Source organism: Aquarana catesbeiana, linkage group LG02, assembly GCF_042186555.1.
Source record: "Aquarana catesbeiana isolate 2022-GZ linkage group LG02, ASM4218655v1, whole genome shotgun sequence".
Taxonomy (NCBI): domain Eukaryota; kingdom Metazoa; phylum Chordata; class Amphibia; order Anura; family Ranidae; genus Aquarana; species Aquarana catesbeiana.
In genome coordinates, this window is record NC_133325.1 from 168106089 (window position 1) to 168128240 (window position 22152).

At 50.2% G+C, this 22152-nt stretch overlaps 1 protein-coding gene across 2 annotated transcripts in view; it reads right to left on the reverse strand.

Moving 5' to 3' along the window:
- PIP4K2C (phosphatidylinositol-5-phosphate 4-kinase type 2 gamma) overlaps positions 1-22152 on the reverse strand; it is a 174482-nt gene that overhangs the window by 74385 nt on the left and 77945 nt on the right. The window lies entirely within an intron of this gene.

Consider the following 22152-nt stretch of genomic DNA (forward strand, 5'->3'; position numbering starts at 1 on the left):
ACCATAGAGATTTCCGGCAGACCAGATGGTCGCCGGAGTCTCTATGATCGTTCGGAGGCCGGGCGCGATGTTATGACGTCACGCCCGGCCTCTGCATTAAAAAAAACGGCGCCGCTTCAGCTGTGAAGCGGCGATCGTTTTATTTTTTTTTTTTTGATTTTAGGCTTCCCAGCCTAGAGGTGAGATGTGGGGTCTTATTGACCCCATATCTCACTGTAAAGAGGACTGATCGTGTCATATTCCTATTACAAGGGATGTTTACATTCCTTGTAATAGGAATAAAAGTGATCAAAAAAAAAAAAAAAATTTTAAAGTGTAAAAATAAAAATTTTTAAGTAAAATTAACAATAAAAAAAAAAAAAAAAATTTTTAAAGCGCCCCTGTCCCCGTGAGCTCGCACGCAGAAGCGAACGCATACGTAAGTCCCGCCCACATATGAAAACGGTGTTCAAACCACACATGTGAGGTATCGCCGCGAACGTTAGAGCGAGAGCAATAATTTTGGCCCTAGACCTCCTCTGTAACTCAAACATGTAACCAGTAAAAAATGTTAAAGCATCGCCTATGGGGATTTTTAAGTACCAAAGTTTGGCGCCATTCCACGAGCGTGTACAATTTTGAAGCGTGACATGTTAGGTATCTATTTACTCGGCGTAACTTCATCTTTCACACAATGCAAAAAAATTTGGCTAACTTTGCTGTTTTGTTTTTTTTTTAAAGCATGAAACTGTTTTTTTTTTAAAAAAAAAAACGCGTTTGAAAAATTGCTGCGCAAATACCGTGCAAGATAAAAAGTTGCAATGACTGCCATTGTATTCTCTAGGGTCTCTGCTAAAAAAACATATATAATGTTTGGGGGTTCTATCTAATTTTATAGCAAAGAAATGATGATTTTTGACATGTAGGAGCGAAGTGTCAGAAATGGCCTGGATGTGAAGTGGTTAAAGGGGAATTTTTTTTTTTTTTATTGAAAGAACTAAAAAGTTTTTTTTTATTGTATTTAAAGTGTAAATGTGAGATCTGAGGTCTTTTTAACCCCAGAACTCACATTAAAAGGAGGTCCTGTCATGCTTTTTTTTCTATTACAAGGGATGTTCACATTCCTTGTAATAGGAATAAAAGTGATCCAAACATTTTTTTTTTAAAGGGACAATGTTAAAAAAAAAAAAAAAAAAAAAGTAAAATAAGGAAAAAATAAAACATTTCATGCGCCCTGTCCCGCCATTCTCGCACGCAGAAGCGAATGCATGCGTAAGTCGCGCCCGCATATGTAAGCGGTGTTCAAACCACATGTGAGGTATTGCTGCTATCGTTAGAGCGAAAGCAATAGTTCTTGCAAAAGACCTCCTAACTCAAAACTGGTAACCTGTAGAAATTTTTAAAGGTCGCCTATGAAGATTTTTCAGGGTCAAAGTTTGTCGCCATTCCACGAGCGTGTGCAATTTTGAAGCATGACATGTTGGGTATCAATTTACACGGCATAACATTATCTTTCACAATATTAAAAAAAAAAAAAAAAAAAAAAAAAAAAAATCGGGCTAACTTAACATTTTTTAGTTTTTAATTTAAAAAAAGTGTATTTTTTCCCAAAAAATAATTGCATTTGTAAGACCGCTGCGCAAATACAGTGCGACGTTTATTCTCTAGGGTGTCTGAAAAAAAAAATAGAATGTGTCGGGGTTCTAAGTAATTTTTTTGCAAAAAAACCTGATTTTAACTTGTAAGCAACAAGTTTAAAAAATAGGCCCGGTCCTTAAGTGGTTAAACATTCAGGCATATACCGCTTTAAGTACACTCGCGAGTACGGACAAACCAGCGAGTGTACGTAAAGTGCCTCGTAAGTACTGTACAGACATTTTGCAGCTGCAGTAGAAGGAACTGAAGCTCCGAGCACATAGCCTGCCCTTTACACTGTCTTCTTCCTGTGTGTATCCTGGCCGCCTCCCCACCTCCGGTGACATCACATTCACCCTGCGGTCCATGGAGGTTCTTCCGGCTTCCCTGTTAGCCACAGAATGCCATCCAGCCTCTGCACAGCACCAGTGTCCTCTGTGCGCAGCGTGATGTCCAGGAGATGGATTAGAGTAGCCCCCCCTTGCATCAGGTGAGCCTATTTTACATTTTCTTCCTGTGAGTGTTTTTACTCCACTGATTAAACGGCTTGTTTTTAATACTACACTCAGGTGACGCTTCCTGTTTGGCCTTTCCTGCCTAACACCCCCAGATCCCCCACTACAGCCCATGGCACCCCCACTACACCCTAGAAGTGAAAAAGGTATTGCTTCATTTTAAGTACATTTTTGTTTTAAATACATGCTGTGGTCCCATTGTGTACTTAAAAGTGGGGTATGCATGTACCGTGTGAGGAGGTACAGATAAGGGTAATCTAAATGCATCTTTTGAAATACAGACAACCGGAAGTAGCAGCTTTGCAGGGACTAAACGTAATGAAAGTAGCTTTTTTTTTTTTTTAAATCTGCACAGTGCTTTTTGTTGATATGGGTCCACTTAACTGGAACACAGGAAGTTTTTTAAAGGTGATCTTTACAAAGATCTTTAACCACTTACCAACCGGCCCATAGCCGAATGACGGCTGCAGGGCGGTTGGATAACTCTGGGAGGACGTACTATGACGTCCTCCCAGAATTCCCCTCTCGCGTGCACCGGAACACATCCGTGACCGCCGGGTCCAGAGGACCCGGCGCATCACGGATCCCGGTAAATGGCCGCTGATCGCGGCCGTTTACCATGTGATCGCGGCGTCAAATGACGGCGCGATCACATGTAAACAGACCGGCGTCATCTGATGACGCCGGTTCCTCTCCTCCCCTCCTGTGTACCGATCGGTACACAGTGAGCGGGGAGGGGGATGGATGTCTGCAGCGCTGTGGGCTGGATGTGTAGTGCCCACAGCGCTGCACAGAGACATCCAGCCATCCATCCATCCATGCTCAGCCATCCCTCACTACTCTGCCATGCCCCCGCCATACTCTGCCATGCCCCCGCCATACTCTGCCATGCCCCCGCCATGCCCCCGCCATACTCTGCCATGCCCCCGCCATGCTGAGCTGTACTCGCCCTCTGTATGTGGCCAGGCTGTGGAAGTCTCACACATGTGGTATCGCCGTACTCAGGAGGAGCAGGAGAATCTATTTTGGGGTGTCATTTTTGGTATGTACATGTTATGTGGTAGAAATATTGTATAAATGGACAACTTTGTGTTAAAAAAAAAAAAAAAAAAAAAAAAAAGCGTTTTAACCACTTCCTGCCCGCCGGCCGTCCTACAACGTCCTTGACTTTGTGCGGGGATATCTGAATGATGGGTGCAGCTACAGGCATCATTCAGATATCATCTTTTTCAGCCGGCTATTCCCTACACCATGAGAACGATCATAGCAGCTGTTCCACTGCTTAATCGTTCTTACGGGAGGCGAGAGCGGATGCCCCCCCCCCGCGCTTCTACCGACTCACCGCTACGATCGAAGCCAGGATCGTTTTTTTTTTTTTTTTTTTATTTCAGGCTTCCCAGCCTAGAGGTGAGATGTGGGGTCTTATAGACCCCATATCTCACTGTAAAGAGGACCTGTCATGCCATATTCCTATTACAAGGATGTTTATATTCCTTGTAATAGGAATAAAAGTGGTCAAAATTTATTTTTTTTGGAAAAAAGCATCAAACTAAAATAAAGTAAAATGAATAAAAAAAAAAAAAAAAATTTTTTAAAGCGCCCCTGTCCCTGTGTGCTCGCATGCAGAAGCGAACGCATACGTAAGTCCCGCCCACATATGAAAACAGTGTTCAAACCACACATGTGAGGTATCGCTGCGATCGGTAGAGCGAGCGCAATAATTTTGGCCCTAGACCTCCTCTGTAATTCAAAACATGTAACCAGTAAAAATTTTAAAGCGTCGCTTATGGGGATTTTTGAGTAGCAAAGTTTGGCGCCATTCCACAAGCGCGTGCAATTTTGAAAGGTGACATGTTGGGTATCTATTTACTCGGCGTAACTTCATCTTTCACATTATGCAAAAACATTAGGCTAACTTTACTGTTTTGGTTTTTGTAAAGCACAAAACAGTTTTTTTTTCCAAAAAAAACGCGTTTAAAAAATTGCTGCGCAAATACCGTGCGAGATAAAAAGTTGCAACGACCGCCATTGTATTCTCTAGGGTCTTTGCTAAAAAAAACATATATATAATGTTTTGGGGTTCTATGTAATTTTCTAGCTAATAAATGATGATTTTTACATGTAGGAGAGAAATGTCAGAATTGGCCTGGGTGCTCCAGAACGCCTGAAGGTGCTCCCCTGCATGTTGGGCCTCTGTATGTGGCCACGCTGTGTAAAAGTCTCACACATGTGGTATCGCCGTACTCGGGAGTAATAGCAGAATGTTGTTTTGGGGTGTAATTTGTGGTATGCATATGCGGTGTGTGAGAAATAACCTGCTAATATGACAATTTTGTGGGAAAAAAAAAAGTAAAAAAAAAACCTTGATTTTGCAAAGAATTGTGGGAAAAAATGACAACTTCAAAAAACTCACCATGCATCTTTCTAAATACCTTGGAATGTCTTCTTTCCAAAAAGGGGTCATTTGGGGGGTATTTGTACTTTTCTGGAATGTTAGGGTCTCAAGAAATGAGATAGGCCGTCAGTACTTCAGGTGTGATCAATTTTCAGATATTCGCACATAGCTTTTGGACTCTATAACTTTCACAAAGACCATATAATATCCACCAATTTGGGTTAATTTTACCAAAGATATGTAGCGGTATAAATTTTGGCCAAAATATATGAAGAAAAAATTACTAATTTGCAAAATATTATAACAGAAATGAAGAAAAATGTATTTTTTTACAGATTTTTCGGTCTTTTTTCTTTACGGCGCAAAAAATAAAGAACCCAGCGGTGATTAAATACCACCAAAAGAAAGCTCATTTGTGTGAAAAAAAGGACAAAAATTTCATATAGATACAGTGTTGCATGACTGAGTAATTGTCATTCAAAATGTGAGAGCACCAAAAGCTGAAAATTGGTCTGGTTAGGAAGGGGATTAAGTGCCCAGTGGTCAAAGTGTATTCCTACTTTTGCAGCCAAACTGGGATAACATCTGCTTCGTATGTGTTACATGCCCCCTTCACATAGCATAACTGAAGAAAAAAATAAATAGAGAAGCAATCTGGGTAAGAAAATCTTCTGCAGCTTCCTCCAATACTGCCTCAATGTTCTATTCATTCTGTGTCTGCCTCATCTAGGGCAGGCATATGGGATTTGACAAGTAGGCAGAGACATGGGAGTAGAAGTGGCATGGCATGGGGCGTGGCCTGGAGATCGATGAAATAGGGACGTGGGTGAAGGGAGCTCCTCTTGCCGTACATGCTGCATGATATCCTGAGCTAATCTTCGGACCTATACAGAGACGTAAAACCTTCACAGACCACAGCAATATAAGGGGGGAACATGTCGCCGCCGAAAAAAGCTACAGATTCCGGCGGATAAGCTGGCCAAACACCGCCGCCTGGACAAAGATCAACAGGCCAAAGATGGCGCCGACATGTGTCCAGACGAGGAGCACCACGCTGCGGATACGGCCAAAGTGCTGGATGCCATTGCAACATTGCAAAGTACACTCACGGCCAAAATAGAGGAGGTGAAGATTGACATTTACCTCCTTAGACAAGATCTATCTAAGTTAAACGACAGAGTCACGGTGACAGAGACCCGCATAGGGGTAGCAGAAGATATCCTAAACCCCCTACAACACACCACGGAGGACATGCAGAGGCAGATCCATTAGCTTCATTCACATCAGGATGAAATGAAGAACAGATTGCGAACATGCAATCTTCGATTCATAGGATTGCCCGAGCGATCGGAGGGTAAACACCCTGCTGAGTATATAGAGAACCTCCTCGTTACCACTAGGGGTGCAACGGATCGTCACCGATCCGTGATCCGAACGGGCCAGGCTGTTCGGATCGGCACACCCGCGATCCGCGGAGCGCTCCGCGGCCTCGGGTTTTAGGAAAGGCCGCGGCTTCGGCCTAGCTCCGGAGCCGCGGCCATCTTGGTACACCCGGCGGCACTCAGCTGCGTGCTGACGTCATCACTCCGCCCTCAACTCGTGGGTCCGGCGGCTGGCTTGGCGGCGCCGGCTTCTCTTAACACTAAGGTCAGACTAACAGCACTGTAATGTATACAGTGCGGGGGGACATGTGGCTGTATTACAGTGGAGGGGGGGGGGACATGTGGATGTATTACAGTGGGGGGGGGGGGGACATGTGGATGTATTACAGTGGGGGGGGGACGGACATGTGGCTGTATTACAGTGGAGGGGGACATGTGGATGTATTACAGTGGGGGGGACATGTGGATGTATTACAGTGGGGGGGGGGACATGTGGCTGTATTACAGTGGGGGGGGGACATGTGGCTGTATTACAGTGGGGGGGACATGTGGATGTATTACAGTGGGGGGGGGGGACATGTGGATGTATTACAGTGGGGGGGACATGTGGATGTATTACAGTGGGGGGGGGGGGGGGCATGTGGATGTATTACAGTGGGGTGGACATGTGGATGTATTACAGTGGGGGGGGGGGGACATGTGGATGTATTACAGTGGGGGGGGGGACATGTGGATGTATTACAGTGGGGGGGGGGACATGTGGATGTATTACAGTGGGGGGGGGGGGGGACATGTGGATGTATTACAGTGGGGGGGACATGTGGATGTATTACAGTGGAGGGGGGGGGACATGTGGATGTATTACAGTGGGGGGGGGACATGTGGATGTATTACAGTGGGGGGGGAACATGTGGATGTATTACAGTGGGGGGGGGGGGAACATGTGGATGTATTACAGTGGGGGGGGGGGGAACATGTGGATGTATTACAGTGGGGGGGGGGACATGTGGATGTATTACAGTGGGGGGGGGGACATGTGGATGTATTACAGTGGGGGGGGGGGGACATGTGGATGTATTACAGTGGGGGGGGGGACATGTGGATGTATTACAGTGGGGGGGGGACATGTGGATGTATTACAGTGGGGGGGGGGGGACATGTGGATGTATTACAGTGGGGGGGGGGACATGTGGATGTATTACAGTGGGGGGGGGGGGACATGTGGATGTATTACAGTGGGGGGGGACATGTGGATGTATTACAGTGGAGGGGGGGGGGGGACATGTGGATGTATTACAGTGGAGGGGGGGGGGGACATGTGGATGTATTACAGTGGAGGGGGGGGACATGTGGATGTATTACAGTGGGGGGGGGGGACATGTGGATGTATTACAGTGGGGGGGGGGACATGTGGATGTATTACAGTGGGGGGGGGGACATGTGGATGTATTACAGTGGGGGGGGGACATGTGGATGTATTACAGTGGGGGGGGGACATGTGGATGTATTACAGTGGGGGGGGGGGACATGTGGATGTATTACAGTGGGGGGGGGGGGACATGTGGATGTATTACAGTGGGGGGGGACATGTGGATGTATTACAGTGGGGGGGGGACATGTGGATGTATTACAGTGGGGGGGGGACATGTGGATGTATTACAGTGGGGGGGGGGACATGTGGATGTATTACAGTGGGGGGGGGGACATGTGGATGTATTACAGTGGGGGGGGGACATGTGGATGTATTACAGTGGGGGGGGGGACATGTGGATGTATTACAGTGGGGGGGGACATGTGGATGTATTACAGTGGGGGGGGGGGACATGTGGATGTATTACAGTGGGGGGGGGGGACATGTGGATGTATTACAGTGGGGGGGGGACATGTGGATGTATTACAGTGGGGGGGGGGGACATGTGGATGTATTACAGTGGGGGGGGGGACATGTGGATGTATTACAGTGGGGGGGGGGACATGTGGATGTATTACAGTGGGGGGGGGGACATGTGGATGTATTACAGTGGGGGGGGGACATGTGGATGTATTACAGTGGGGGGGGGACATGTGGATGTATTACAGTGGGGGGGGGACATGTGGATGTATTACAGTGGAGGGGGGGGGGACATGTGGATGTATTACAGTGGAGGGGGGGGGAAATGTGGATGTATTACAGTGGGGGGGGACATGTGGATGTATTACAGTGGGGGGGACATGTGGATGTATTACAGTGGGGGGGGGACATGTGGATGTATTACAGTGGGGGGGGGGAGACATGTGGATGTATTACAGTGGGGGGGGACATGTGGATGTATTACAGTGGGGGGGGGGACATGTGGATGTATTACAGTGGGGGGGGGAACATGTGGATGTATTACAGTGGGGGGGGACATGTGGATGTATTACAGTGGAGGGGGGGGGGGGACATGTGGATGTATTACAGTGGAGGGGGGGGACATGTGGATGTATTACAGTGGAGGGGGGGGGACATGTGGATGTATTACAGTGGAGGGGGGGGGACATGTGGATGTATTACAGTGGGGGGGGGGGACATGTGGATGTATTACAGTGGGGGGGGGGACATGTGGATGTATTACAGTGGGGGGGGACATGTGGATGTATTACAGTGGGGGGGGACATGTGGATGTATTACAGTGGGGGGGGACATGTGGATGTATTACAGTGGGGGGGATGTGGATGTATTACAGTGGGGGGGATGTGGATGTATTACAGTGGGGGGGGGGGACATGTGGATGTATTACAGTGGGGGGGATGTGGATGTATTACAGTGGGGGGGGGGACATGTGGATATATTACAGTGGGGAGATGTGGATATATTTTTTTTTTTTTGTTGATCCGAAAATGATCCGATCCGTGACTCTGATCCGAGGAACGATCCGAACCGTGAGTTTTTTGATCCGTTGCACCCCTAGTTACCACATATGGCAGGGAGGCCGTTTTGGTTATGTTCGCGGTGGAACAAACGCAACGCATTCCGGCGAAACCACCACCAGCAGGGCCCCCCGCACCTTTATTGCCAAATTACTGAAGTTTAGAGACTGAGACAAAATCATGAGACTGACAAGGGATAAAGGCAATATGCCTGTGGGCAACGGTCAGATAGCAGTTTTTCCATATTTCTCCAATGAGGTGCAGAAAAGGAGATCTCAGTTCCAGGATGTGAAACGTCACTTTCGGATACTCCATCTTAAGTATGCCATGTTATTCCCAGCAGGACTCAGAGTAGAGGAAGATGGACGAGTACAGTTCTTTGAAGACCCAGCAGCAGCTGCGAACTGGCTGGACCGCAGAGAGAGACCAGCCTAGGAGACTAAAAGCCTCAGTGAGTACGAACGATGCACCCCGACTTACAGCAGCATCATCTCCCCCTCCTTTCCCCCAGCTATTCCATATCTTTCTGTTGTCTATCCCTGAACGCTGCTCCTTGTATCCAGAAATGGAAGAGAGCAGGGATCCAAAAATGCACAGGGGGATGAAGACGTAAGAATTATTCCTGATTAGTCTCTATATAATATACAAGGTGCCGTACACAATGGGGAAAATGCCCATGATGCTCCCTGCACAGTTTATTGAGCTGGTGGAAATGCATCCCAAACTCCCCTTCAAGACCTCCACTTCTCCCCCCCCCCCTAAAAAAAAAAAAAAAAACAGTTACTTACCAGTAACATCCTTTTCCAGGAAACTTTCAGGACAGCACCGTAGAGCACCACTCTATGGATAGCACCACTGGCTCCTCCCTTCTTACAAGAATATGTCATACAAATCTTTATCTTACCTGACACTCTCATGCAATGAGTTCTCATAGATAGCCAACAATTTGGGTGGGTACTGGTGCTCTCCTGAAAGATTCCTGGAAAAGGATGTTACCGGTAAGTAACTCAGTTTTTTCCCATTCATCTTTCAGGACAGCACCATAGAGAGGATAAGCGAGCACCTTACCTTACGGAGGAACTACTGCCTGCAGCACTTTATGCCCAAAGGCATGGTCTTTGGCTGACAGCAGGTCCAATCTGTAGTGCTTCACAAACGTGACGATGTTGCAGCTCTACAGATCTGCTCCAGAAAAGCACCAGCCCACTCTGCTTGAGAAGTCACCACTGCCCTGGTGGAATGTGCCTTAATACCGTACGGGGGCTCCAACCCCCCCCGATTACATAAGCCTGACTAATGGCCAACCTTAACCATCTGGCTATCGAACATTTAGAGGCTCTGGACCCTTTCCCTACCCCTGAAAATAACAAAAAAAATTTTCTAAACTGTATTGTACTATCCAAGTACTGAAGGACGCACCTTCTAACGTCCATTTTGTGGAAAATATGTTCCTGTTCCCTCACAGGATTCGAACAGAAGGTAGGTAAAACAATTTCTTGACCTCTATGAAAACTAGATGCCACCTTTGGCAAAAAGGCCGGATCCGTTTTAAAAATCAAACGGTCCGAGAAAACCTGAAAAAGAGGTGCCCTAATAGAAAGGGCTTCGAGTTCACTCATTCTCCTCGCTGTAGTGATTGCCACCAAAAACACAGTTTTTAGGGTGATCAACCTCAAAGTACAGGATTCCAACGGCTCAAAAGGATCCCCTGTAAGGGTCTGTAAAACTAAAGAAAGATCTAACACTGGGAATTGGGAAATTCTGACTAGCCTCTGTCTGCCTAAAGCTCTGAAAAAAACCTAGCTATCCAAGGATCTATAGCTAGCAGCTTTTCCAGGAACACGCTCATGGCGGACACCTGTCCCTTCAAGGTGCTAAGGGCTAATCCTTTGTCCGCTCCTGCCTGCAGAAATTCCAATACTGCTACAGAAGTGCGTACATCCAAGGAGCTTTCTGTGCACCAAGTATTGAAGCGTTTCCACACCTTTAGGTAGATAGACCCTGAGAAAGAAGATCCTCCTGGATAGGCAGAATCGAGGGAGGTTCCACCGCCAGACCCATCAAGATGGAGAACCACGGCCCCCTGGGCCAGTGTGGTGCGATCAGAATGAGGGTTGTGTCTTCTGACAAACTTTTTCAGAACTGCCGGAATCTCAAGGCATAACACCTTGAGAAAAGCCAGCTCTGAGCTAGTGCATCCACCCCGGCTGCTGTGTCCCATCTGTTTAGGGAAAAGAACAGACAAACTTTTGTGTTCACCCTTGAGGCGAAGAGGTCCACACAAGGTACGCCCCCACTACTGAGTGATCATCTCGAAGATGTCCTGGTTCAAAATCCAGTCGCCTTCCCTCAGCATCTTTCTGCTGAGAAAATCTGCTACTTGTTTTTGTTCCCCCTTCAAATGTACTGCCGAAAGAGAAAATGCTTGCTTCGGCCCACCTGAGGATAGATTCCGCCAGAACCCACAAGAATTTGATCCTGGTACCCCCTTGCCTGTTGTGATGTAGGCCACCACTGAGGAGTTGTCGGAACGGACCCTCACGTGCTGTCCCAGGAGTTCTCTCGGAAAAGCTCCGAGAGCCAAGTCTATTTGCTCTCAGTTCCCTCCAGTTCGAGGACTTCTTTGCATCTTCTCTCCTCCAAGTACCTTGCACCATCCTGGAATCTAGGTGTGCTCCCCAACCTGTGCCGCTCGCATCGGTCGTGACTGTCTTGGAGACTGGAAGGACCCCCTCCAGGCCCTGCGAGAGATTGGACCCCTTTCTCCACCAACAGAGGGACCTCTTGATCTGACTCGGCACAGATATTAGGGAGTCCAGGGACCCCGGACTGTGGTCCCAGACCTTAAGGATAAACAGTTGTAGAGGGCGAAAATGCAGCCCTGCCCACTGAACTGCCAGGAGCGTGGAAGTCAGTAAGCCCAAAGCTGACATCGCTTTTCTTACTGAGATCTGATGGCTGCCCTGGAGCAAAAACACTGTTTTGTCCACCTTCTGTATCTTTTGTATGGGAAGGAACACTTTTTGCTTTGTTGAATCCAACACATAGCCCAGGAAGGTGACCTTTTGGGACGGAACCAAACTGGATTTCTCCAGGTTCAAGAGCCACCCCCAATTTTCTAGGATGTCTCTTGCTACCTGAAGATCCTTGGACAACTGCTCCGGGGAAGAGGCAAAAAGAAGTAGATCGTCTAGATATGAGACTACAGAGATGCCTCTGAGCCGCAAGAAAGCCTGGACCTCCACCATAACTTTGGTGAAGATACAGGGGGAAGAGGATAGTACAAAGGGGAGTGCTTTGAACTGTAAATGAAACGTCCCTTCCCTGTTTTTTACCGCCAGTCTGAGAAACCTCTGATAACTTTCTGCGATTGGAATGTGCAGATAAGCGTCTTTCAAGTCTATCGACGCCATGAAACAATTCGGGTGAAGAAGCGCCTTCACTGAGTAGACAGAGTCCATCCGGAATCTCCTGTAATTGAGACATTCAGAGGCTTCAGGTTCATGATAAGCCTGAGCCTTCCCGAAGGCTTGCGGACCACAAAGATGTGGGAATAAAAGCCTCTGCCCATCGCCTCTGCTGGAACTCTTACCACCACCTCTTGTTCCTCCAGCTCCTGTAGTACGGATAGAAGAGCTGATGATTTTTCTGCACATTTTGGCAGCTCGGTGTCAAGGAGTCTGTGCGGAGGAGGTTCTGAGAAATCCAGCTGGTAACCTCTTCTTATGATCCCTAACACAAACTGGTTGGAGGTGATCATCTCCCACTGTGGAAGGAAGGCCCCCAATCTTCCTCCCACCGTGGTTACCCTGTCATTGGGTTTTCTTGGGCTGTTCAGGAGGGCAAAAAAAAAAAATCACCTCTCCACGCCCCTTGCCCTTCTGCCCCCAAGCCTTTTTCTGCCACTCTGCTTTTGGGGCTTCAAACTTTCTCTGAGGGCGAGACTTTTTTAGCCTGCTCCCCAAATTTATTTTTAACGGGAAAGGCCTTTTTCTTATCGGCCATCCGATCCAAAGAGGCCTCTAACCCTTGTCCAAACAAAAGATCCCCTGTGAGTGGAATTCCACAGAGTTTAACTTTAGACGCGCTGGTTCCTTGGCACGTCTTAAGTCATAAGGCCCTTCGAGCTGAATTAGTGAGGGCTGAAGACCTTGCAGACATGCGCACTGACTCAGCTGAAGCATCCACAATATATGTTACCCCCTTAAGTAGCATGGGGAAGGAAGACAAAATAGTTTCTTTTGGCGTCCCTGCCTCGATGTGTGCTTTAATTTGAGTAAGCCAATATTCCATGTTGCGGGCCACTACTGTGTCCGCCATGGCAGGCTTAAGGTTTCCCTGCGACGAATCCTAGGACTTCAAAAGAGAGTCCATCCTTCTGTCCATGGCATCTGAAAGAACCCCCATATCCTCGAAAGAAAAAGAAAAGAAAGGTTTCCTCTCAGGATCTTTCCATTCTTTCTTTATGGCTTCAACCAAGTCATCATGGACCGGGAAAGCCCTCCTTTTCTGTTCCCCTAGACCTTCGTACATCTGGTCATGGAGCGATAACGCCTTCTTTTCCTCCTGTATCCCCAAAGTGGTGTGGATGGCTCCCAAGAGATCCTCCACTTCGTCAAGGGAAAGTTTATAGCGAGAGGTTCTTGTGGATTCCCCATCCACCTCCTTTGCATCCGACTCCCCTTGGGAATCTGAAGCGGCGCTGTCTGGCTCCTCAATTGCCTCTCTGGAGCCCCCTGTTCTCTCTCCACTAACAGAGGGAGTATCCACTGGGCTAGGTGCAACACTCTGCTGCACTGGCGAAGGATTGCTCTGGGCTTGCGGAAACTGGAAGCTAGAAAAAAGTGCTTTAAAAGGACTGAAAGGTGCTAGAAAGGTCCTTGACGGATGCAGCCAGATCCGTACTCTGTTCTGCTGCCTGCTCCCTGACTAATCCCTCAATGCACTCTTTGCAAAGTGGCTTGGTCCAGGATTCCCCCAAGCTGACTCTACAAGAGAGACCTTTTTTTCTTGGAACCATGAGGGATGAGGGGACTTGCTTTTCTCTGTGGCTTTCTGAAACAGAAAGAGAGCTGCCATAAATGCCCAATCCTACCAGTGCCTTTACAGAGGACCACCAGGAGTGCCCCCCCCCACCAAGGACCAACCACCATCAGGGTCCCAGACACACTCCCCTCCCCCCCGATCACCAGTGAGGGGAAAACACCTGTGAAGCTATCGGGATTAGGTAAGGGAACACCACCCCAGGGTTCCACTTACCTTAGCATGGCTACTGCTATTGTCTCCTGGAGCAGTTCGCTAGACCTCTGCCTCAGACATGTCCGCTGTGGATAGTGATCCATCGTGCCCCCAACACCTGACTCTACAGCAAAGAAAAAGGGCTGCAGCAGCCGAACGCTCGGTCCGTTTTCTGTCCCGCGTCCGGAACCGGAAGACGCGGGATCGTCGGAAGTGCCCGCCCTCGCCAGAACTGACGTCGCCCGTCATCCAGTCCAGCCATAGAGCTTCACATGCTGGCTGCCTTTACAGGCAGGAGAGAACCAGTGCACTTCCCACAGCGCCCACCTGGGCGGAAGAACGTGGACCTCCTCAGCTGTCCTTCCCCAAGAGAAGCTTAGGCGTGCCAAACCACAGTTTTAAACAGGTAACAGCGGCTACCTAGCCATTACCTGACTGAAAAGTGTGAGAGCGAGAGAGAGACCCGACTCCCCCCTCCTCAGAATATTTTGGATTCAGCCTCTCTGACTGTCCAGCCACGGCTCCCTAACAGTGTCTCCCCACCGGAGGAAACACCTGAACTGAGGGGCTGGTGCGACGGTGATATTTAAAATAATGAATTGAAAGGCGGTGTTTCCTAAGAGGGGAGGAGCCAGTGTCTCTCTATGGTGCTGCCCTGAAAGATTAATGGGGAAAAATCTCCTTGGATTTTACTGCCCCATAAATCCCCCTGAACTATCACAGAACTGACCATAAATGACATGGTAGGCATGACAATGCATTTACTTTGAAGCAAGAGACCAGCAGCACCGATCTTCTATGGAGCACTGATTTCCCTCCACTGACTTACCACGCACTGAACAGTGAGAAATCCCCCCCAACAAAGATAGAATACACTTAGGAATTATACCAAATCTCTGACAGATACGTGCCTCCAGCTAGAGACAGTAGCTGGATGATGAATCACGTGAAGGTTTTTGGGCATGGTATGCTCCAGCCAAATTGGGGAGGCGCGGAGCTGGGAGGGAGGGAAGTTGCCCAAGTTTAGGTCTTAAGTGTTAATCAGAACGGTTTTATAAATGATAAGGAATGTTTTTTGAGATGCATGATTGTCATTTCTTGTGTACCCACATTTGCTCAATGGCATATGTATTATTGCGCAGCTGTCTACATCCTGCATAGCCACTATCAAGCTGGTCCCCATCTTTATACATACCCTTGGTTAAATGACCACGATTACGTTTTTAACATGGAATGCGAGAGGGGTGCGTGATAAAGTAAAGCGCACTGCTGCACTCACGTTACTGAAGGCACAAAAGGCCAATATCATAGCGTTAACGGAGACGCACGTTACACGACACTTACAGTCTGCGCTGAAACACCCCTGGATAGCACCCACACGAACCTATCCGGGGGGTGTCTATTCTAAACTAAATTCACCCCATTTGAATTGATTTCACTGATATCGGACCAGCAGGGTATATTCGTGTTTCTATATGCAAGCATAGAGGGAATGCAACTGTTGGTACTCGCATGCTACATCCCCCCTACATACAGTTCGGAAGTCGTCACGATGGGTCTGTCATTTATGGCACAGCACCGACGGTTCCGGCTGTATGGATGGGAGACTTTAACCTCTTCGCGCCCGCTCTATAGCCGAAAGACGGCTACAGTGCGGCGCTCAATTGCCGGGAGGGCGTCCCTGGACGTCCTCCGGTTTACATTCCCCGGGCGCGCGGGGGGGAATCTGTGTAGGCCGTGTCCCTTGGACACAGCCAATCACAGATCGTGCTAAATGGCCAATCACAGCGGCCATTTAGCACTCTGAGTATCCAATGAGAGATGATCTCGTATGTAAACATATGAGATCATCTCTCATTGCCGGCTCTCTCTCCTCACACAGACAGCTTGTGAGGAGGGAGAGCGAACGGCTGCAGCGGTGAGCGAAAAAAAAAATTACTAACACAGTGACATCAGTGCCACGTGCCCGCCCGTCGGGGCCGCCCGTGCCACGTGCCCGCCCGTCGGGGCCGCCCGTGCCACGTGCCCGCCCGTCGGGGCCGCCCGTGCCACGTGCCCGCCCGTCGGGGCCGCCCGTGCCACGTGCCCGCCCGTCGGGGCCGCCCGTGCCACGTGCCCGCCCGTCGGGGCCGCCCGTGCCACGTGCCCGCCCGTCGGGGCCGCCCGTGCCACGTGCCCGCCCGTCGGGGCCGCCCGTGCCACGTGCCCGCCCGTCGGGGCCGCCCGTGCCACGTGCCCGCCCGTCGGGGCCGCCCGTGCCACGTGCCCGCCCGTCGGGGCCGCCCGTGCCACGTGCCCGCCCGTCGGGGCCGCCCGTGCCACGTGCCCGCCCGTCGGGGCCGCCCGTGCCACGTGCCCGCCCGTCGGGGCCGCCCGTGCCACGTGCCCGCCCGTCGGGGCCGCACGTGCCCGCCCGTCGGGGCCGCCCGTGCCACGTGCCCGCCCGTCGGGGCCGCACGTGCCCGCCCGTCGGGGCCGCCCGTGCCACGTGCCCGCCCGTCGGGGCCGCACGTGCCCGCCCGTCGGGGCCGCCCGTGCCACGTGCCCGCCCGTCGGGGCCGCCCGTGCCACGGGGCCGCCCGTGCCACGGGGCCGCCCGTGCCACGGGGCCGCCCGTGCCACGGGGCCGCCCGTCGGGGCCGCCCGTGCCACGGGCCGCCCGTCGGGGCCGCCCGTGCCACGGGGCCGCCCGTGTCACGGGGCCGCCCGTCGGGGCCGCCCGTGCCACGGGGCCGCCCGTGTCACGGGGCCGCCCGTCGGGGCCACCCGTGCCACGGGGCCGCCCGTGCCACGTGCCCGCCCGTCGGGGGCCGCCCGTGCCACGGGGCCGCCCGTGCCACGGGGCCGCCCGTCGGGGCCACCCGTGCCACGGGGCCGCCCGTGCCACGTGCCCGCCCGTCGGGGGCCGCCCGTGCCACGTGCCCGCCCGTCGGGCCGCCCGTGCCACGTGCCCGCCCGTCGGGGCCGCCCGTGCCACGTGCCCGCCCGTCGGGGGCGCCGGTGCCCGCCCGCCAGGGCCGCCCGTGCCACGTGCCCGCCAGTCAGGGGCGCCGGTGCCCGCCCGCCAGGGCCGCCCGTGCCACGTGCCCGCCAGTCAGGGCCGCCCGTGCCCGCCAGTCAGGGCCGCCCGTGCCCGCCAGTCAGGGCCGCCCGTGCCCGCCAGTCAGGGCCGCCAGTCAGGGCCGCCCGTGCCCGCCAGTCAGGGCCGCCAGTCAGGGCCGCCCGTGCCCGCCAGTCAGGGCCACCCGTCAGGGCCGCCCGTGCCCGCCAGTCAGGGCCGCCCGTGCCCGCCAGTCAGGGCCACCCGTCAGGGCCGCCCGTGCCCGCCAGTCAGGGCCACCCGTCAGGGCCGCCCGTGCCCGCCAGTCAGGGCCACCCGTCAGGGCCGCCCGTGCCCGCCAGTCAGGGCCACCCGTCAGGGCCGCCCGTGCCCGCCAGTCAGGGCCACCCGTCAGGGCCGCCCGTGCCCGCCAGTCAGGGCCACCCGTCAGGGCCGCCCGTGCCCGCCAGTCAGGGCCACCCGTCAGGGCCGCCCGTGCCCGCCAGTCAGGGCCACCCGTCAGGGCCGCCCGTGCCCGCCAGTCAGGGCCACCCGTCAGGGCCGCCCGTGCCCGCCAGTCAGAGCCACCCGCCAGCCAGGGCCACCAGTCAGTGCCATCTGTCGTCAGGGCCACCTGTCAGTGCCATCTGTCGTCAGGGCCACCTGTCAGTGCCATCTGTCGTCAGGGCCACCTGTCAGTGCCATCTGTCGTCAGGGCCACGTGTCAGTGCCATCTGTCGTCAGGGCCACGTGTCAGTGCCATCTGTCGTCAGGGCCACGTGTCAGTGCCATCTGTCGTCAGGGCCACGTGTCAGTGCCATCTGTCGTCAGGGCCACGTGTCAGTGCCATCTGTCGTCAGGGCCACGTGTCAGTGCCATCTGTCGTCAGGGCCACGTGTCAGTGCCATCTGTCGTCAGGGCCACGTGTCAGTGCCATCTGTCGTCAGGGCCACGTGTCAGTGCCATCTGTCGTCAGGGCCACGTGTCAGTGCCATCTGTCGTCAGGGCCATCTGTCGTCAGTGCCATCTGTCGTCAGGGCCATCTGTCGTCAGTGCCATCTGTCGTCAGTGCCATCTGTCATCAGGGCCACGTGTCAGTGCCACCTGTCAGTGCCATCTGTCGTCAGTGCCACGTGTCAGTGCCATCCGTCAGTGCCATCTGTCGTCAGTGCCACATCAGTGTCACGTGTCATTGTCCTGGTGCTTCAGGGCCTTCAAAAGTGTAATAGGTAGTAAACAAGTTAGAGCATGCGACGGTGCTCCCTGCATGTTGGGCGTCCCTATGTTGCTAGGCTGTGAAAAAAGTCCCACACATGTGGTATCGTAATACTCAGGAGGAATAGCAGAATGTATTTTGAGGTGTAATTTGTGATATACACATGCCATGTGAGAAATAACCTATCACGACAATTTTGTGGGGGAAAAAAAAAAAAACAAAAAAACCCAAAAAAAACAAAAAAAAACAAAACACAATTTTGCAAAGAATTGTGGGGAAAAAAATGAAAAAAAACCTCACCATGCATCTTACTAAATACCTTGAAATGCCTACTTTCAAAAAAAGGGGTAATTGTACTTTCCTGGCTTGTTCGGGTCGCAAGAAATTAGATAGGCCACCAGTACATCAGGTGTGATCAATTTTTTATGATTTGCACCACAGCTTGTGGACTAACTTTCACAAAGACTAAATAATATCCACCAATTTGGGTTATTTTTACCAAAGATAAGTAGCAGTATAAATTGTGGCCAAAACTTATGAAGAAAAATTAATAATTTGCAAAATTGTCACAGAAACTAAGAAATGCATTTATTTTTTTTTCAAAATTTGTTTTTCATTTATAGCGCAAAAAATAAAAAACCCAGAGGTGATCAAATACCACCAAAAGAAAGCTCTATTTGTATGGAAAAAAAAGGGACAAAAATTTCGATACAGTATTACACGACTGAGTAATTGTCATTCAAAGTGTGAGAGCACTGAAAGCTGGTCTGGTCAGGAGGGGGGTTTAAGTGCCCAGTTGTCAAGTGGTTAATATGACCAAGAGTCCCCTGTTGGACAGACCGGTACAGCAGGGAGGCCAGGGCATACACTCCTGGAAAACCCTAACATGAGAGCAAATACATGTCATTCCACTAGCCATGGAGCAATGTCCAGAATTGACTATATCCTAGTGTCCAAAACCCTATTGCCTAAAGTAGCGGGTTCAAGATTCGCACCTAGGGCACTATCTGACCACTCCCCATGCTTGAATCACTGTTGGATGCAACACCCAAGCGAGGGTGGAGACTAAACCCATCCTGGCTATCAGTACTAACGGAACATGAAGTCATAGCATGAGAATTATTATATTTCTTTCCAGAAGGTCAAGTGCCCTGGCTTTCAATTTCAAGTGGGATGCCTTCAAAACACGCACATAGAGTCCTTGACATGAAAATTAATAGACTAAAACAATTTAAAACAGTTCAATTGACAGAAAATACACTACAGGAACTAGAGGAAGCCCATAACAACCATCACCTGAAAACCTGGATAAAGTTAAGCTGCAGGCTCGTATAGTTTCACAATTATATCTAGAAAAAGCTAGACAAAAGGTGTTCTTTAGTAAAGCGAGAGTGTAGGAGCATGGGGAGAAAGCAGGGAAGTTGCTGGCATACCTGGCACATCTAGACGAAAAGCCCCCAGTGGTGGTCTCCCTGAATGGCCCAAACGGGACATTGCTAACAGACCCCCCTCAAGTCGCAAACAAATTTCTTGATTTTTACAGCACACTGTATAAATCGCAGAATAGATACGCATCGGAAGAAATTCAATCATATCTACACACAATCCAATTCCCAAGACTAAACTCAGAACAAATCAAAATGCTAGATACCCCTATAACCACTCAGGATATATCGATAGCAATCACACAACTAGCTAAGTCCAAAGCACCAGGATTAGATGGCTTGCCCCTTGAATTTTATGCCACGTATTCCGAAATACTTATCTCTAAACTCAAAACTCTATATCATTCCATATTTGAACTGGGAAAACTCCCTTCTATGCAAGAAGCCCAAATTATAGTCCTCCCTAAGCCTGGTAAAGATCCCCATCTCCCAAAATCATACCGCCCATATCCCTACTCCCAGTAGACATCAAAATATTGGCTAAAATACTGTCCTCTAGGTTAAACACAGTATATCAGTGAATATCCCTTATTCACCCGGACCAAATCGGGTTCATGCCAGGAAAGAACACAGCCATGAATATCAGGAGACCGTTCATGAACATTCAGGCTCATCACGACAACTATAATACAAGAGTAGTGGTGGTCCTTGATACGGCTAAAGCCTTCGACTCAGCTGAATGGCCAGACCTATGGGAATGTCTCTGTTTGCTATGGATTTGGGCCCAAGTTCATACAATGGGTGCAGCTTCTATATCAGGACACCCAAGGCAAGGATATTCATGAACAGTTGGCTGTCAGATCAATTTCCCGCGGAGAGGGGCACAAGGCAAGGATGCCCTCTTTCACCACTGCTATATGCCCTGGCTGCGGAGCCACTAGCCATACGAGCAGACCCAAACATCATAGGCCTACCACGGGGGGACGCCTGGGAAAAAAATAGGGTTATATGCAGACTACACTATATTATACCTGGCAGACCAGGGACCGTCACTGCAGAAGGCACTGGCCACAATAGAGAAAATGGGCAGCTATTCAGGCCTACGTATAAGCTGGGATAAGTCCCAGATTCTTCCACTTGGCCTATTTCCCCCACCCTCCATTCAACCTGAACTCCCCTAGAGTCTCGGTGATAAAATACTTGGGGGTGATGGTCACTAGGAATCTTGGGGATTACATCCCCCCTTAACATAGAACCACTATTCACAGTCCTTAAATCCAAAACTCAGTCCTGGTCTAGGCTGCCCTTGGGAGTGATGGGTAGAATAAATCTAATAAAAATGATCTTATTACCCAAAATCTTGTATATGATAGATATGGCATGCCCCTCTTTTTATCCCCCTAAGAATATTCATATAAATGAAAGCAATCCTGAACTCCTTTGTCTGGGGTTAACAGTAGACATAAACTAGCCTGGCATGTGTTAAAAAAATCCCACAACTGTACTACACGTGTACTACTTTATTACAACAGAAACACAGCGGTATAGAAGTCTAGTATGTGACAAACCAGGACACCCACTATTTACCCCCATACAGGCAATTCACCGAAAGGAACCACGTAGTAATAAAACACCAGAAGGTGTGGGATATTGCCCTAAAAAAGCAGACTGGGAATACATACAACTCTCACACCCTACTATGCACAATATACATATGTCTGACCTTGATATTGTCCCAGACCCTGCACTTTGGACCTCCTATGGGGTAATATACTTGTCCCACGTGGTGACGAACTCTGGTCCTAAAACCTTTCAAGCACTCAAAGGGGAATTCTCACCGCCGAACCATTTTCTATTCCAATACCAACAACTTAGGCACGCTATTCAGGCACAGTTTGCAAATCAGGCAATTACACTAGACACCCCTCCAGTCCTCCACACCATTCTAGGAAATGAACAGTCCAAACTAATATCTAACATATACTACACCCTCAGAATCCAAAAGGCAAACAGTCATGCAGACAGCCAAACTTGCATGGGAGACTGATGTGGGACCCATAGAAGACCCTGACTGGATAGAACTACTAGAAGGGCTCAAAACAGCATCTCCCAAAATCTCAGACAGATTGACACAATTATGCATAGTGCACCGTGCCCTAACACCGGTGAAACTAGCAAAGTTTCAAACCACTAGAAGACCACTTTGTCCTCTATGCCTGCAAGTACCTGGATCATTCTTTCATTTGATATGGGACTGCCCCCCAATCCAGACCTACTGGATGCAAGTAATTCGCTTCCTCCACGATAACATGGGCTCCCCAGTGGTACTGGACCCAAAGTTATGTCTATTGGGCCTACTGCCTGACATGGACGTTGACAAATACCAAGCCATATTCATATACGAAACCTTATTTTTAGCTTGTAAAATAATAGCTAGATCTTGGATGCAGACACGGCCCCCTTCACTCCAGGCTTGGA